The 16,060-nt window shown below is 40.5% G+C and overlaps 1 protein-coding gene across 6 annotated transcripts in view; it reads left to right on the forward strand.

Annotated features, from left to right (window-relative positions):
* ESRRG (estrogen-related receptor gamma) overlaps positions 1-16,060 on the forward strand; it is a 460,216-nt gene that overhangs the window by 291,211 nt on the left and 152,945 nt on the right. The window lies entirely within an intron of this gene.

The raw sequence follows: 16,060 nt of genomic DNA on the forward strand, positions 1-16,060 counted from the left end.
ATCCGTGCACCCCGGTTCAGGTAGCAGCACCCTGGGTGTTCTGCGGGCAGGAGTGGAGTGCCTGTTTGCGTTCTGTCTGTCTTGTGCCTGTTGTGTGCAGGGTGATCTCCTAATTCTCCTAAGTGGAGAATTGTTCTCTGACTACAATGTTACCTTTGAGGCGAAGCGCAGGGACTGTCAGCGAAACAGCTGTGTGACAGTCACTTCTTATTCAGGTGCTAAGAATAGGCACTTGGCACGCATGCTTAGTGAACTGTTAAAATGCATCTTTGACTGGGACCCATTTTTTTCCCCCAGGAAAGATGTTTTAAAATACAATATTCACAGTGATGTGTACCACTGAGTGCTACTTCTGTATTTGCGGCGTGACAGATATTTGGGGCTCCTTGTCATTTCGTGCCCCGGCAGAGTTAGAGGCGAAATTGCACATTTCCTAATGCTCCTTCGGAGAACAATTTCGAAACTAGCCCTTTGCAATCCGGGGCTAGAATAATGTTATTTGCATGGTTAGCGTTCAAGTCAGCACTTAAACTGACAAATCAGTCCATTTAAGTAACATGAGATTTTCACACATTATAAATATTTAAGGGGAGGAAAAAAAAAAACCAGGAAGAAGAAACAGCCGTGACTTTTTAAAATTTCCCTTTGAATAGACAGTGTTGAGATTGTGGGTTTGTTTCGTGCATCTTGTCCAGAAAACACAGAAAAGTACTTTAGTTCTTACACGCGGTTTAATTCATATTTAGGAATATCTTTATGCACGTGGGTCTATCTGTGTATTTGGGTGACTGAAATGGGGGAGAAGCGCACAGGGGGTAGGAGAGGTACATTAAGCATTCTTGTGTAAATGAGCAGATCATCAACTTAATTTCAATCCACTGTTAAGATAAAAATATTAGTGATTAGTATGTCACGGGAGCTGTGACTGGCTCGTCTGTTTGTTGCTTGGCTTTCACGTTTCCCTAATATCAACTGTTATAATTCTGAAAAGCGTGCTTTTGGCCAGCATTTTCTCTGTAGGTTGTGAAAAAAATGTAAAAGTCCAGAAGATGAGCTAGTGCACTATAGTGCATGTCCACTAGCTGTCCTTAGAGCCTGCATCTTGCACTGCTCGGTAATTAACTAAGAAATGAAAGTGACTTGCAGTCTCCCTGGCCGCCTGTCTGTGTGTGAGTGTGAGTGTGAGTGTGAGTGTGTGTGTGTGTGTGTGTGTGTGTGTGTATGCTCTCACACCCCCACACACTCACACACACTCACGGGGCGGGGGGATGTTAGCCAAGAGATGGACTTAGGAGGAACCGAAAGATAGGAAGGCTGTGGGTACCTCAGTTTGAAACCCTCAAAGGCAGAAACAACCTTAAATTGTGTGAAAATACAAATGAAAAATAAACAAAGGTAGGACCCCACCCCCCTCCCTCCAGTGGAGTTTGAAGGTTAGTGGACCTGAGGCTGGAGAATTGGGGAGTCTGAACTGTCTCCATGTCCGGAAGGACACCTTATCGGAGCTCACTCAGAGTCTGAACTTTCTCTCTTAAATAAATAAACAAACTTTAAAAAATCCCCTAGAGGCTGCTTTTTTAAAGCGGTTTCCTTGAATTTAACTTCTTGGGGCTCATCTGAATCATTAGTCAAGATAAGCCTCTTAAAGCAGATGCATGTAAATGAAATCAGGGCACCTGTCCTTTTGGCTTTGGCGCAAGATTCAAACTAGCTTTCTTTTTGGCTCCGTTAAAAGTCATCTTTAAAAAAATCCAGATTTATTGTCTGGCTGCAGTTTTGATGGTTACGTGGTTCACCGGACAGACAGAAAGACCGGACGCTGAGCAACGCATCTGCCTCTCTGTCTCAATTAATAAACCACAGAATTTATACACGCTATTAATATTCATAGTAATTGTGCTGGGTTAAACCCCATCACGTGTGTGTATATACATAGAAATGAAACCAGGAATGCCATATCAGAGGGAAATATTGGACCATTTCTGCTTGGGAGACTGTGGAAAAAGGTTCGTACAATCCATTGACCATAAGGAGAGCCTAAGATGTTAAACTATAGCCATGTATTTTTTTTTTATTTTAGGAAGTGTGCCAGCACATTAAGGAACATAATACTTAAAAGCTTGTTCCACATTTCATAGCAGGAATAACTGATAGGGTAAATAGATGAAAATAATATCGCTGTTCACTTTGACACATGTGTCAGTCTAATCGTTCTAAATGAGTGTGCTCATCACACGAGTCCCTTTCAACCTCTGATTAAAATGTAACATTGACTACAGGATTATGGAGCGGACTTAATTTTACTGACTGTTTTAACAGTTGTCACAGCTGTTGGGAAAGGGAAAGGCAATTGAAACGCTCCAAAACAGGCAAGGGGAGGAGGGAACAGTCCGGCACATTTCAGCCTGATCAATTGAAATCCAGGCGTCGACAATGAGACAAATTGGGGTTTTGAGATTGCTGTTTGGAGCTCTGCAAGTTCTATTTTGTATGGTCTACTCTCTGTTTCAGGGTTTTGATTTTTCCCTCCTCTCTCCCTCATCTCTCCTTAGTCAAAGCTAAAGTAATTGAAATACAACTATCCCAAAGTAATACTATAATGTCAGAATATTTGGGATAAGTACAGGCAGAAAGGAAAATGTATATAAACAGTAACAAGAAGCCTAAATCAGAGGGATGCAGTTTTTTTTTTTAAAAGGCAGGATGTTGCCTAAGCAAATTTAGATGTGATATTTGATAACTATGAACAGACACTTGAAGTTTATTTTTCTAAGAAAGAACACTTAAAACTCCAGACTCGGAGCCCATGTTACTTTTCTTCCCTTTTCTTCTCTATAAATCTGTTAAAAATACCTGCAACCTTAACTGTGGGTGGGGTTTTCAGATGATTTCTTTGTAAATTGCTGCAAGTGACAACCAGCTACACTTAGAGGGGAGTGTTCTTGAGCTGTAGTCTAGTAACCGTGTCCCTCACGTCACTGAAGCGAACAGATTCATTCTATTTTTTTCCTAAAAATTAAATAGCCACTGCTATTTGTATATGTATCCTGAGCTATATATAGTCCCGAGTGCCAGACAGTGGATATTATGTAATATATGATTTCTCCTTGGAGTAAGCAAAAAAAGAAAATAAAATAAAGTGATTCTGAGTTCATGCAGTAAGGGTTGAATGGCAGTGGTGAGTGGGTGATGGGACCCTGCATTTCACCAGCCCTTTGTGTCACTGTATTGATGTGTCACCCTGCACATTTGGTGGTAAGTTTAGAAACCGTCCTTTTGTAGCGAGGGCTGGGAAACAGCTTCCCACTGCCAGGGCAGAGGCAAGGGTGATGGTGCTGGTCGGTTCTTAGAGTGATGGTTTCTCATCTTAATGTGTTTATGGCACTGCTGTTTTATTTACTGAGCCTAGCATGTTGCAGCAGTAATTAACCCATGTTATTAGCAAAGCCCTGGTGGATGTCCATTAATTCTCTTGCATGGATGGTCATTTTTCTAGTGTTTTCTCCCCAATAAGGTGTCATTGTTCTGTTTTTTAAATTTTTTTTTCCTAAATGGACGGCTTTTGATAGATTTCTTTGATTTAATCTGACCTGGAAAAAAATATATATATATATATATGTACACCATCTTATAAAGAATGGTATTGCAATTCAGCTTTAAAAAATGCTAGTAGAGGCCGGAGAAAATATATACATATATATGTTTTGTTTGTCTCAAAGTGAAAAAAGCAAACAAACACAAAAACAAGCAAACAAGGAATTAAGGTTAAAAAATAAAATAAGGCAGGAAATCAGTTTTCACTCCAAATTTCCCAGATCTTAGAATTGATGATCATTTTGTATCTCTAAGGTATTTTTATCAGATTTTTACTTAGTGTTAATCATACTTTAGACTTTTTTTTTTATGTCAAATATTGAGCCAGCAGAAGAATCCCGTTGCTTCCGGTGCAGAAAAAAGATAAGGGCCATCTCATTAGCCAGGTCATACTTTTGCAATTAATTTTAGGTTCATGGCGCTATTCATCACACAGGGCAGGTAACTTCTCCCGGAGTCTGTTTCACGATACTTTCCCAAGAACTCACTCGTGCCAGACTCCAGACAAAGAAGACTCGTGCCTTTGAAAGGTAGGCAGGATGCCCAACCTCAAGTTCGTGTCACTGGTGAAAAATCCCTCCACATTTGTCTTAGCCTCGTGACTCACACAAAATATTCCTTTGCATGACCCCTCCCGTGCTGTTCAGCCTGGAAGGTTTTGCTTGTCTTATTATTGCATAAAATCATTGAGAATCTGGGCGTTGGATTGTTAACTGTGTCACACCAGTGGCAATGACTAGCCACGGTTTCTAAGGAACCAAGGATTTAATATGAAATAAACTTGTCTCCAGAATCAGCTGTCAGGCTTTTAGAAATGAGAGAAGAGCATCCGAGGTACCTCCGTGGAACTTTCAAGCCCTATAGCAGATAAGCTGTGCCCTGATTTTTGCTTCAGAGCAAATTCATGGGAGAGAGAAACAATACAGTGTTGATCTGTTGTTAAGTGCATCTGAGCTCCGGCCCGAGCCAGCTCTCTGGAGAAAATCTTTGATGACGCCGGCCCAGTTTGTTCAGTTTTTATCTCTTTTACATCCACTGGCCTTGTATTAAATTGTCATTGTCCTAAAGCACGGGAGATGGAAATGAATCGCTGCCCTCCCCACTCTCTGACAGTGAAATATTTAGGCTCGCTCTCTCCAATCAGACTTCTGTGTGTATTGGATCGCGCAGGGATGACACCCAGCAGCTCAGCCGGCGACATGCTTCTTACTGCATTTTGTATGTTTTGCCATTGATTATTATTTTCATCACCACGTGTATTTGGATATATGTGGTCTGTGCCATTGCAAATAAGTAAATACTCAATAAGATACCTTGAAATGCAGTTCAGCAGATAGAAGGCACATACGTGTGTGCCAGTGTGTGTGTTTGTATGTGTAATATGCATGTGAAATATGCATATAGAGGGAAAAGGTGTAAGTATATACTATAGGGATACTGCTAACAGTGTCCATGTACATGTGTGTAACAAAGTGGGTCCCAGGTATTTTTTTTCTGATCAGTTAGTTGTCAGTTAAATTTGCCAGGCATCATTTTAACCTGGTATTCGTATTTCAGGTATTTATCAGATCTGATTTTAAACTCAATTGCTTTAACTACTATATAAAAGACAGGTGACCAGCTAACCTAATAAGTAAACTTGTTTCTGATTTTTATACATTTTTAATTTGTACCATTCCTACATTCAATATCTAGTCATCATAAATAATTTGTAAAATGGGAAATAAGCTACTTATATTAAATGCATACTTTAATGGTTTGGGCCCATATCCAAGAAACAGTTTTGAATAAGCTCGTGGCTGCATGGTTTTTTTCTACAATTGGATCTGACAAATATATTTTAATGTAAACATGAAAGCTTTCAAATAAATGCAAAATAAGAATTTCTTTTTCTGCGCTATATAAATATGTCAATAGCTTATTTTTTCTGCTACAAGAAATATAGAAAATGAATAATTATTTTGCTTGTATAAAGTACATCATAGATTTTGGAGTTTTTGAATTCTTTCCCCAAGAGGTAATTTTAGGAGTCTGTGATTTTGCTTAGTGAATCTGAGTGAGGGCTGGGAAGAAACACTTACCAAATGCTCTTTCTATCCTGATTCTTTTCTGTTTAAATTCCTAGATTTATTTCTTATTTTATTTGTTTGCATAGCACTTTAACAAATTTAATGTTTCTGTGTTTTAAAATAAAATCCTGCTGTTTCCTTCTGTCAATCCATCAGATCAAAATTAGCTCCTTTATTATCTAAGGCTGATAAATGACAGTCTTTTGCCTTTTCAAGGATTTACCTGGCATCTTTTTCTTGTTTCAAGTTTAGTTTAGATGTAGATTGTCGAAGGTCTAGGGAACCTCCGCTAATAAAAATAATTTTCATTTAGAATTTTAGCAAACACCTCTTTCATCTCTGCTTTTTCTTTACAGCTGTGCCAGGTGTTTCTTTTCCTCTGATTGGACAATATTTCTCAGTATTTTTCCAAATGTATTTTCTAATCAATTATGCAAAACCATCAAATTGAGACGATTTAGATTTCGTGTGTGTTGTGTTTGCGTAGGTTCATCCAGTCCCCTTTTAATTAAGAAAATAGATTTAAATGTTTAGAGGAAACTTGCTTTTTATGTTTTGATTTGTTCAAATGTTATGCCTTTTTAATTTATGACAATGCATGTATATTTGGAAGAGAACTCATTAAGGCAAAGCAATATAAGAAAAGGTACAGTTTTAAATAAATTGGCTTCTCACTGATCAATTCAAATCCATTTTAATACCCTGGCACAGATGCATATGTGCATTTGAATATAGATATGTAACATGCAGCACTGACCATCAAAATAGAACCTATGGAATTCTTTCACACAATATGATAAATGAAAGCATTTGCTTTTGGCATTTGGCATCTATTAAATACTTATTTAAAGTGCTAAACTCATGGAGAGCCTATCTAAGATTAGATTACACTGTAAAAATAAACAAACCTCAAAAGGAAATTTATATTTTAATTATAGAAGGCAGTCTTTGTCATATGCATTCCCCTGTGCTTTCTGGTATGGCTTTGAGTGTAACAAAATAGCATCTATACTTTCCATCATTTTGATTGGAAGTGCACATAATGGGTAATATGCTTTGGCAGCACTTATGTAGCCAAAGAAAACAAATTAATATCGGGCATCCTGAGGGCTGTCGGGCATATCACAGACGTGTCAATTTAACTTCGCTTCATCATACACCTTCTCGGCAAACAGTTGGTTAAGATGGTCCTAAATAAAGGGGAAGCTGCCCCTACATTCTCACGTTATATCAGGGACTGATGGCTACCAGGAGTGTGATAGAAACCAGGCTGATTGCTTGCTTGCTTCTCTTTCCAACTCTAACTGTGGGAATGAAGACAGCAGAGATCATTATGAGTTTTAAATAAAGAGTATAACTTGAGCTTGTGCAAATCTTTCTACTGTGTTAGAAGCAGTCATGGCACAAAGAAGTTATTTTTCAAAAAGCTGATGTGGCCGCCCTCAGTTGTTCTTGGCTGAGTGGTAAATGCAGATGTAAGAAGGCAGATGAGAGGGAGTATGTCAACCTACCTTGAACAGGGCATCTCTTTTCTGCGGTACTTGACATACATTTTCTGAGAAAGACAAAAACCTTATACGTGTTTTTTTGTTTGTTTGTTTTTTGTTGTTTTTGTTTGTTTGTTTGTTTGTTTTTTTGGTATGGCTTATTCAATATGAAAAAAAAAATTAAAAAGTAAAACAAGAACTTAGGCACAGAAAATAGGTAGAAGTCCACTAAGTTCTTTCTTTCTCCTCCACCATCAGAGGGGTCTCCTTGCACATGACAATTTCTTTTTCTTCTATTCTAGGGAGGTGTCACTCATCTGCAATGTCTTTAGAGAATTTAAACAAAAGGACTCGTTAAATAAATATATGTACTTCCTTTTAATACTTACAATGTAAATTAAAATGTTTTAAAAGGTGTACTTCTCAGTTAATATGTTGTTGCATTTTATTTTTATATTTTGCTTTGAAAAGGTCTGTAGTTACACTTAGAGTTAGCAAAATGGTGGGTAATATGAAAAATTATATAGACTTGGGTACTCATTTCAGAGAAAAATTTCAAATGTGAGGTTGTTGAATCGTTGCCCTTTGCCCTCCGTAATTCCAAATTACCATAGTGCTTGAACTTCCCTAACATGTAAGGTGACCATGTTAAATTGTATTCATTTTCATAGGTGAAGAAATGCTCTGACAAAGCTTTCTTCCCATCCATGAATCTATTCCAATAGATCAAGTATTTTGAGGAGGAATATCATACTTATAACCGACTGTTCATGACCGAGGAAAGGGAAAGATACATACAGACAGGCGTGGGCAACAGTAGGTTAAATTACCAGCCATCCCGACCTAAATGACAAATCATAAGTAAGGATACGAAATAATAGCAATAACATTAATAATAAGAAGACAAATATTACAAATAAATAATACCATCATTAATAAATAAATAAAATAATACAATAATAAACTGTTTTGTGTAATCACAACAGTAGACCTACTTTTGCCCGCCCTGTGTGGTTGATAAGAATCCTGTCTTCCTCTTATGAGAAAGCGACTGTATACAGTTGGTGCTGGGTCCCCTCCAATGACCAGTGCATCCCTTTTAGATGTCAGTGAGACTGCCTCGTAGGTCCTGGGATCATAGAGTCAGGCACAGATGGAAGAGCCACCATCAGCTGAGTAGCCTTGAACTGCACACTTGGCTCATTCATCTTCTTGTCCTACGCATCTCAGGAAAGGTTCTTGGAGTCTGGACAGAATCAGGTGTTGGGCTCCTGTGGGTGCGTGCGGCTGCCTCTTCCTGTTCTCTCCTAGCCACTCAGCAAAGGAAGGCGAGGGGCAAGCGGACCGTGTATGCACAGAAGCCCAACAGAGGTTCTTGGCTGGGGATTTGTTATTTAGTCATTTGGTTCCTCTTCATTCTAGAAATGTCGCTGTTGTCTTTCATGCTCCAAAGAACTACCCACTCATGATTAGGTCTGTCTCTCAATTCGTAGGAACCACGACCTGGCTTAAGCATTTTTTAATAGATAGAAATGGAGAGCAGATCGTCTGCGCATGCTAGTCTGGGTTGAGTTCTGTTTCCTACTTTTACGTGGAACTGTTTGGTCAAGCCTGCTGAATGAGAAAAATAATGAGGTCCAGCACTCAAATTGTATTTATTATTATTTTTTAAAAAAATTTTCTTATAGTGAACACAACTTTAATGTAGAGCATCTTTGAGGGCTTTCATGACTGGGAATCTGTCATGAGAATGTGGTCATGCTATGTGACAGCCTTGCTCTCTATCTTGTCTTCAGTGTACGGGGTACGTTCGGGGATATTGTCTATCGTCTTTGCTTAGGTTATAGAACCTCTGTGTATCCACGGTGAAATAACCTGAAATGGAGGTGCGTGTGCTCAGTTCTAAAAAAACTTTCCTGGCCCCCCTCCATCCCAGCAGCATTTTAAAAAATATATCTGTTCTACTCCCCTGTTTTGCTAAAAAGATCGTTTACTTTGGGAAAAGGTTAGTGCTTGATCTTCAGCCCCATTTGTACACACACTACATCCCCCTTCCCCCAAATTCCAAAGACATTGCCTTCCACTTTGCATATTTGTTGTCCCTTTATTTCTGTTTGTTATGCATTCTAGTTGAGTGCTTTTATAGTGTTTTCTTGATTGTTGTCAGTTTGGGGCACCCGAGTTGATGTCGAAGCAGGGAAACCTATGGCAGGGTAGAATCTGGCTGTCATGTATGGAAGATTCAACTTACGTTGGATTGTGTGTAAATACAGTTCATTAGCGGAGGGTCGATCAGATAGCTGGGCAGAGGGAGAGAGAGAGAGAGAAAGAGAGAGAGAAAGAGAGAGAGAGAGAGAGAGAGAACGAACAGCGGGCACACACTGTTTTCGTCCACTGTGCTGTTCCTACACCTGATAAGATTGAGAGCTTTTCCACATGCTGATAGGCTCTGAATAAGAAAAGAATAATCACTTCTCTTGGCACCAGCTTATCAGGAGTGAAGGAAAATGCCAGCACTTTTACATTAGCAAAAGTAAATGTTTTAGACACTCAGAGCCTTTTTTTCCCTTCATTCCAGTTAAATAGCAGGAGCGCTTTTGGAGGGAGCTGTAATGAATAGGAGGATTTATTACCTGGGCGAAATTACAGGTGAATACGTTGATAAAAGAACCTTTCGTGTCAACAGCAGCTCCTTTGATAAGCTGGTGCGTCTCGGTTGTACGTTCTCTGGAGAAATTAAGTATTCCTTTGCCCACTCCGGTTCTGTTAGGCATCGCTTCTGATGTTAGGAGATGCAGTTAGGTCCTATCTCAATGGCGTCTCCTTGTTTTGCAGCAGGTGGGTGACAGGCTTGTAAAAGCTGGTGTGCAGTTTAAGAAGTTAAGGACATCTGTGAGTTTATATCATCTGCTTACCCAGCAAACTTCTGTACAAGAAATCGTGTTGTGTTTGTTTTTTTTTGTTCAGGAATGGAATGAGGTTTGTTACAAATTTAGGAATACTTGGATGAGAAGAGAAACGGATTTGTCCAAGTGAGTCCATTTTTAAAGCACTTCCCCTTAAAAAAAAAAAGAAAAGAAAGGAGAGATGTTGGTTTTGCTCATCAGTATAAACCATGAACTTTCTCTCCCATTTTCTCCCCTTTGTAATGTGACGCCTACAAATAATTTGGCGTATTCAGATTTGATGAATGATAGTGCAAGAGCAGATGGATTGATTTTGGATTACTATTGATTACTCTCAATGAGATCACTGTGACACACTCGAATCAATAGTATTCGATTAAGCAAGGCCCGGCCGTTCCGTGCGTCCAGCAGCACGGGGACTTCGGGGACAAAATGTTCGCAAGCTGATAAATTGACAAAGCGCTCAGCTTTAAATAGCCCTTTGTTCGGGAGTCGCTCCTTAAAATATATTTCACTGGAAAGTTCGCTTTTTGCAACTCGGGCCCTTTCTGCGGGAGAAAGGTCGTCGGTTTAAGGTTTATTAAATTTTAACTAAAAACAACTGGGCTCCATTTAGGTGTAAAATAATTTCAGTTCTCACTGCAGGCCACCTTCATGCCTTGAGCTGTTGCGCCGGGGTTTTTTCGCTCTCTTGCGAAGATGTCAGTTGTAAACATAAAAATGCATCACTGGAAATGTGATGGTTTAAGGTTCTAAGGGAAATAAAAATTCCTGCCTGAGGAGAGCAATGGAAGTCAACTTTCATCAGGAGTGGGCATGCTTGGGGGGCGAGGGCAAGGGGGGCTGGGCAGCAGCCGCAGGTAAAACACCTTGACCCAGAGTAGGGCTGCTTCCTTTTTTTCCTTCTTCTTATCTGAGGGGTTATTCATCATGCCGCCAATACTACACGCAAAACACTAAGCATCGTTTGATCCGAAAGCCGCTAGCGCTGCTGATGTACCGCAGTCTTTGTGTCCCGAGCAAACTTACAAAGTCGCTGGGGGAAAAGCATCCCTGTGTCGGGCGGGTCCCTCTGAGAGGAGCGCAGGGATAGGGGTGGCCACTAGGTTCCATCCTGGTGCAGCCTCGGCACTTGCGGGGGGCACTTGCCCTTCCATTAACATGGGGTCGCCGAGCTGCTTCTCAGAAAGGTGTGTGTTACCCTAAACCCTCCACTGAATGCGTGAAAGTTGCCAGGTGCCCCACTGCGTCTCCGGTGAAATTTTTTAAAATATATTTTTATTGATTTCAAGGAGGAAGGGAGAGGGAGAGAGAGACAGAAACATCAATGACGAGAGAGAATCCTTGCTCAGCTGCCTCTTGCACACCTCGTACTAGGGATTGAGCCCCCAACCCGGGCATGTGCCCTGACTGGGTACCAAACCATGACCTCCTGGTTCATAGGTGGACGCTCAACCACTGAACCCAACCGGCTAGGCTCCAATGACATTTTGATGACCCGGGCCCAGTACCCCAAATCTTAAGCTGTTCAAGCCTTGACATGTACTTGATACATTCTCTCATCCTGATAGTAATGAAAAAGAATCAAACACAATAGAGATGGCTTTCACAGGGAACATTGGTAGGGAGATAAAGTTGAGGGAATCATGACATCCCCTGACAAAACCAGACCTTTTTTTTTTTTTTTTTTTGCATGAAAGTGAGTGATAGGAGTTAATTAGATTAGGTTGAACTACACGAAAATGCCATTTCTGTAGGTCAAAAAATGGTCAAAAATCAGCAATTTTATGTGATTCAACATAATAATCAAATTTACTGCTAAACTGTCCATATTCCATAAACAAATTGAAAGCGACAACTGTTGTTCTTATTTTATTTTATTTTATGATGGGCTGTGTGAGGTTTTGGGAGACAGATGAATTCTATCTACAGTTATGCCAAGTATATTATAGTATCATTTTTAACAATGATTCCTTTCCCCTAACACCAGCGATTCTCAACCTATGGGTCGCGACCCCTTTGGCGGTTGAAAGACCCTTTCACAGGGGTCGCCTAAGACCATCCTACATATCAGATATTTACATTACGATTCATAACAGTAGCAACATTACAGTTATGAAGTAGCAACAAAAATAATTTTATGGTTGGGTCACAACATGAGGAACTGTATTTAAAGGGCCAGAAGGTTGAGAACCACTGTTCCATTAGTTCCCAAACATCCAGTATTACGCACGCTGGAAAAGCGTGCATTTGGCTTCTCACCTGTGAAGCTAGCTGCTTCTGAGCATCCAGGTAAATGTGTCCTCTTTAAAGGACGAGTGTGGTCCAACCCGGAGTGGACTCAAGTCCGACCCTCCCACAGTGCACTTTGCTGAGGGTGAATAGTGAGGAAGCAAATTGGGAAAAAGTTGCCGACACCTCCAATATTTCATACTCACTTTCATTTGTTAACAGGACCTTAATATGCTAGTCAGTGCGCTTCCTGCTTCCCCCAGAGAAGCATGCAGTCTGTGCTCCATTAAATCTGTGTGCCATTGGGGGTTAGGCAGGTGCGGAACGCCCCGAGCTGGCAGGGGAACCCATGATGCCTTATTGGCGATTGCAGGTAGGCAAGGTGTTTTCAGGAGCTACAATAAAATGATCCCAGGGCTTCCACTTGAACCACCGCCCCCCCAGAGGTGTGGCCCTGGAGGGCGGGAGCTGTGTGCTGAGTTGGCCAATAGGAGCCTGCTGTGCCTACCTGAGGGCAGAATCCAGGCCAGATAGGAAGGGTGTTGGCTCTGTCCTCAGGTTGGAGAGAGGGGCCCAGCTGGAAATGTCAGCACAAAATGCATCCTGGGGTCACATCAGGACTGGGTCAATGGGGTAACTGTCTCTCCTCTGGGTGAGCGCATGACAGCGTATACCTTGTTCAGAGAGAGGAGTCTGGGCGCCCTTTCCTGGGACTTGATTGCGCCAGAGCCTCCGACAGGTCCCGTGTCAGTCAGTCTTGGAGCTTCCCCCCAGCAGTCCACTCCTCCCTGACGGTGCCCCTGAATTTGATTTATCGCCGGCACTCGGATCAAAAAAGGAGTCATTCCTTTTGATGTCTGCTGTTAGGCACATGCAGTGCAGGGGTGGGGGGAGGAGGGGGGGGAAGTGATGGGGAGAGGGGTTTTAGCATCCAGGTCACTGTCCTAGACACACAGTGGCCACTGATGGCAGAATATACATTTCGTACCTCTGTTCATTTTGGATGTAAAATTCTAGGAGCAGGGAGCTGAGCGATAGAGGATTTAAAATTAGTGATTAGGTTTGTTTCAGGTGCAGATGCTTCGGCTAAAGACACAAAGAGTGGCTGGCATGTACATCTGGTTAGAATGACTTGTGTGTATGTGCGCGCGCGCGCGTGTGTGTGTGTTTATTGGATTGGCATTAATTTTACAAAAAAACCCCCACAAAACCATAAAAGGCTGAGGAGTATAAATCAGCCAATGGGGTGCAGTCTTTCTTTCCAAAAAAAGAACAATTGGTTGCATTTCTCCTTGGGTGGCAGACGGGGAGGGGGCAGGTTCCAGAGCCTCCTGGGCAGCAGGAGGAAGCTCTGGCGGGGTCTCCTGCCCGTGGACCCTGCTGGGCTTTGTGTGGCCAGGTCAGCACCAGAGCTGTTGTCGGGCTCCTGGTTCAGGGGCTCTCTCTGAGCAGCGGGAGCCCCCGCCACCAGCAGGCGGCTAGGCAGCAGCAGGTGTGAACAACATCAAACAGGATTCACACGGAACCGGAGTGTGTACTGGAAACACAGCCCCTGCCTTGCTTGGGGAAGGACAGGACAGGGGGACAGAGCCGCCCTGGTCTTGTGCACTTGTGTTTACTAAACGGTGTTCAATGGGCTATGCAAACGGCTCTGTTTAGGGGCCTGGGAGGCATGTGAGGGCTTGCAGTCTCTCTCTCTCTCTCTCTCTCTCTCTCTCTCATAACAGGTTAATATTGCAAAGATACTTACAAGCTATAAACTGATAGTCATTCAGTGTGCTGTATTTTCCATCTCTAAAAAATATTATTGGTTGGTTTATTCTAAGATTTTTTTTGGGGGGGGCGCTTAATTGTGTGACTTAATTCATATTTCACCTAGGTAAGTATATACACATAAGTCAAATAAGTAATTTCTTAGAGGTGATAACAAGCTCCCCCCCTTTTTTTCTATCAGTGCTACCTAGGAAATAAGAAAGCCAGAAAAAAATCATAGTTATTATAGGGGAAACAAATTAGGCATTGCATTGAATTTATGGCATTTGAGTCATTTTATCAATATTTTGTTTAGGAAAGAAAAAGGTGACTTTAAAATATGGTTCTCTTTATATTATACTAATTCTAGTATATATTTTATATCAGAGTAAAATTTAGGTAACTGTGTCTTCTTTATTAGGTTCAGACTAACTTGTATTTTGAAACTTTAATATTTGTACATATCCAGAAAGGGGTATGAAATGAGGAAATAACAGTGCAATCAGTTAAAGAAATTGTATTTTGTACACACACACAAACACGCACATACATACACACACCTATACACACACATGCACTGACTCTTTTTTAAACACATGCAAAGCACATATTTATTTTTGCATTTTTATATAATGCCATCACAGTGATTTCTGAAACTCCAAAAACATGTGCAAATGTAGACATTTACATAAGATGGAATCTTATTGGTTCTCTTTGAGACTTTACTAAAAGAATTTTGAAATGTCAAAAATCAAGATTTTATCATCTACTCTCAGCAACATCTTATAACAAACATCACCTTTATTATCTATTATCTGGGGCTTAATTTGAAATGACTGATCCATTCCTTCACACTTTGCTTATACTTACTGTTTTGTTTTTAATGGATTTTTTTAGTAGACTTTGCTACTCCTTTCATTTTAGAATAAGCCAGTTTAATTGTGGCAATCTTAACATACACCAAATACACCAGGAATATCCAAGTCATTATAAAATCTATAAATTCTTAAAATTATATTTTAATTCCACAGTTACATAATCTTTAAATGTTAATTTATTACCACTTGCCTTATAATGTATTTCCCTCTAAGAAATGCCCAGACCCTTCTGTTTACTATTATTAAATACCTCTAGTTATGTACATTAATTAGGTTGTGGGCAAGCAGAGTAATGATAGCTAATGAAATCAAGTTTAGAAGATATTAGTTTCAATTGAGTTTTGGAGTGCACTTTTTATAACCAACTCTCGGGTGTCCAATTGATTGCTTCTAGTCACTTCTATTGCATCAAAAAGATGACATGCATTCCTTTGCAATATTTTTAAATCATTCATCAATTTAGTGCATTCAACTGCATTTTCTTGGTTATTCATTTGAGAGTATTTGACTCCGTGCAGGCCCCTGCCTGGGCACTAGGATCTTGCAATAAATGATAAAATGATCTTGAGTGCAATATAAAAAAAAACCTTAAAAATAGGACGTTTTGTACCTGAGCCCCTGATTTAAACTTGGGTCCGATTCAGAAAAAATTTCAGGAATTTAGGCAGTGTGGGTTTGACATAAAAGTTGAGCAAACTGAAGGTGGTTTTGGCTTTTTAGAGCTGGTATGAACTTAGCATCATGAACATAAGTAGGAATCATACATCAGGGTCTGACTATTGCCACAGGGATTGGGGGTCAAGTCTTGTCTCGAGTGAGCTCCCCCTGCTAAGTAGCTGGCCCAACACTGCTTCCTGAGGACGTCTTGGAAGATTTCATCACCAAAGTTGCCTTTATACCTTAAAATGCTCTAAATTACTTGGATATGTTTTGGGGTTTTGTTTGTTTGTTTGTTTGTGTGTTTGTTTTTTGGCTGGAAATGAAAGGGGGGATATGCTTTAAAGGATCATATAAGAAAAAAAAATTTCCCAGATTGTAGAGAAAGCAAAGAAGAATTGTTTGAACTCCAGGTTTCTGCGGCTTGACGGTGAGGGAAGGTCTGACTTAGTCAATTCATGCTCACCCATGTAAATGACTATTGG

The sequence above is a fragment of the Myotis brandtii genome, unplaced genomic scaffold (assembly GCF_000412655.1).
Source record: "Myotis brandtii unplaced genomic scaffold, ASM41265v1 scaffold612, whole genome shotgun sequence".
In the NCBI taxonomy this organism is placed as follows: domain Eukaryota; kingdom Metazoa; phylum Chordata; class Mammalia; order Chiroptera; family Vespertilionidae; genus Myotis; species Myotis brandtii.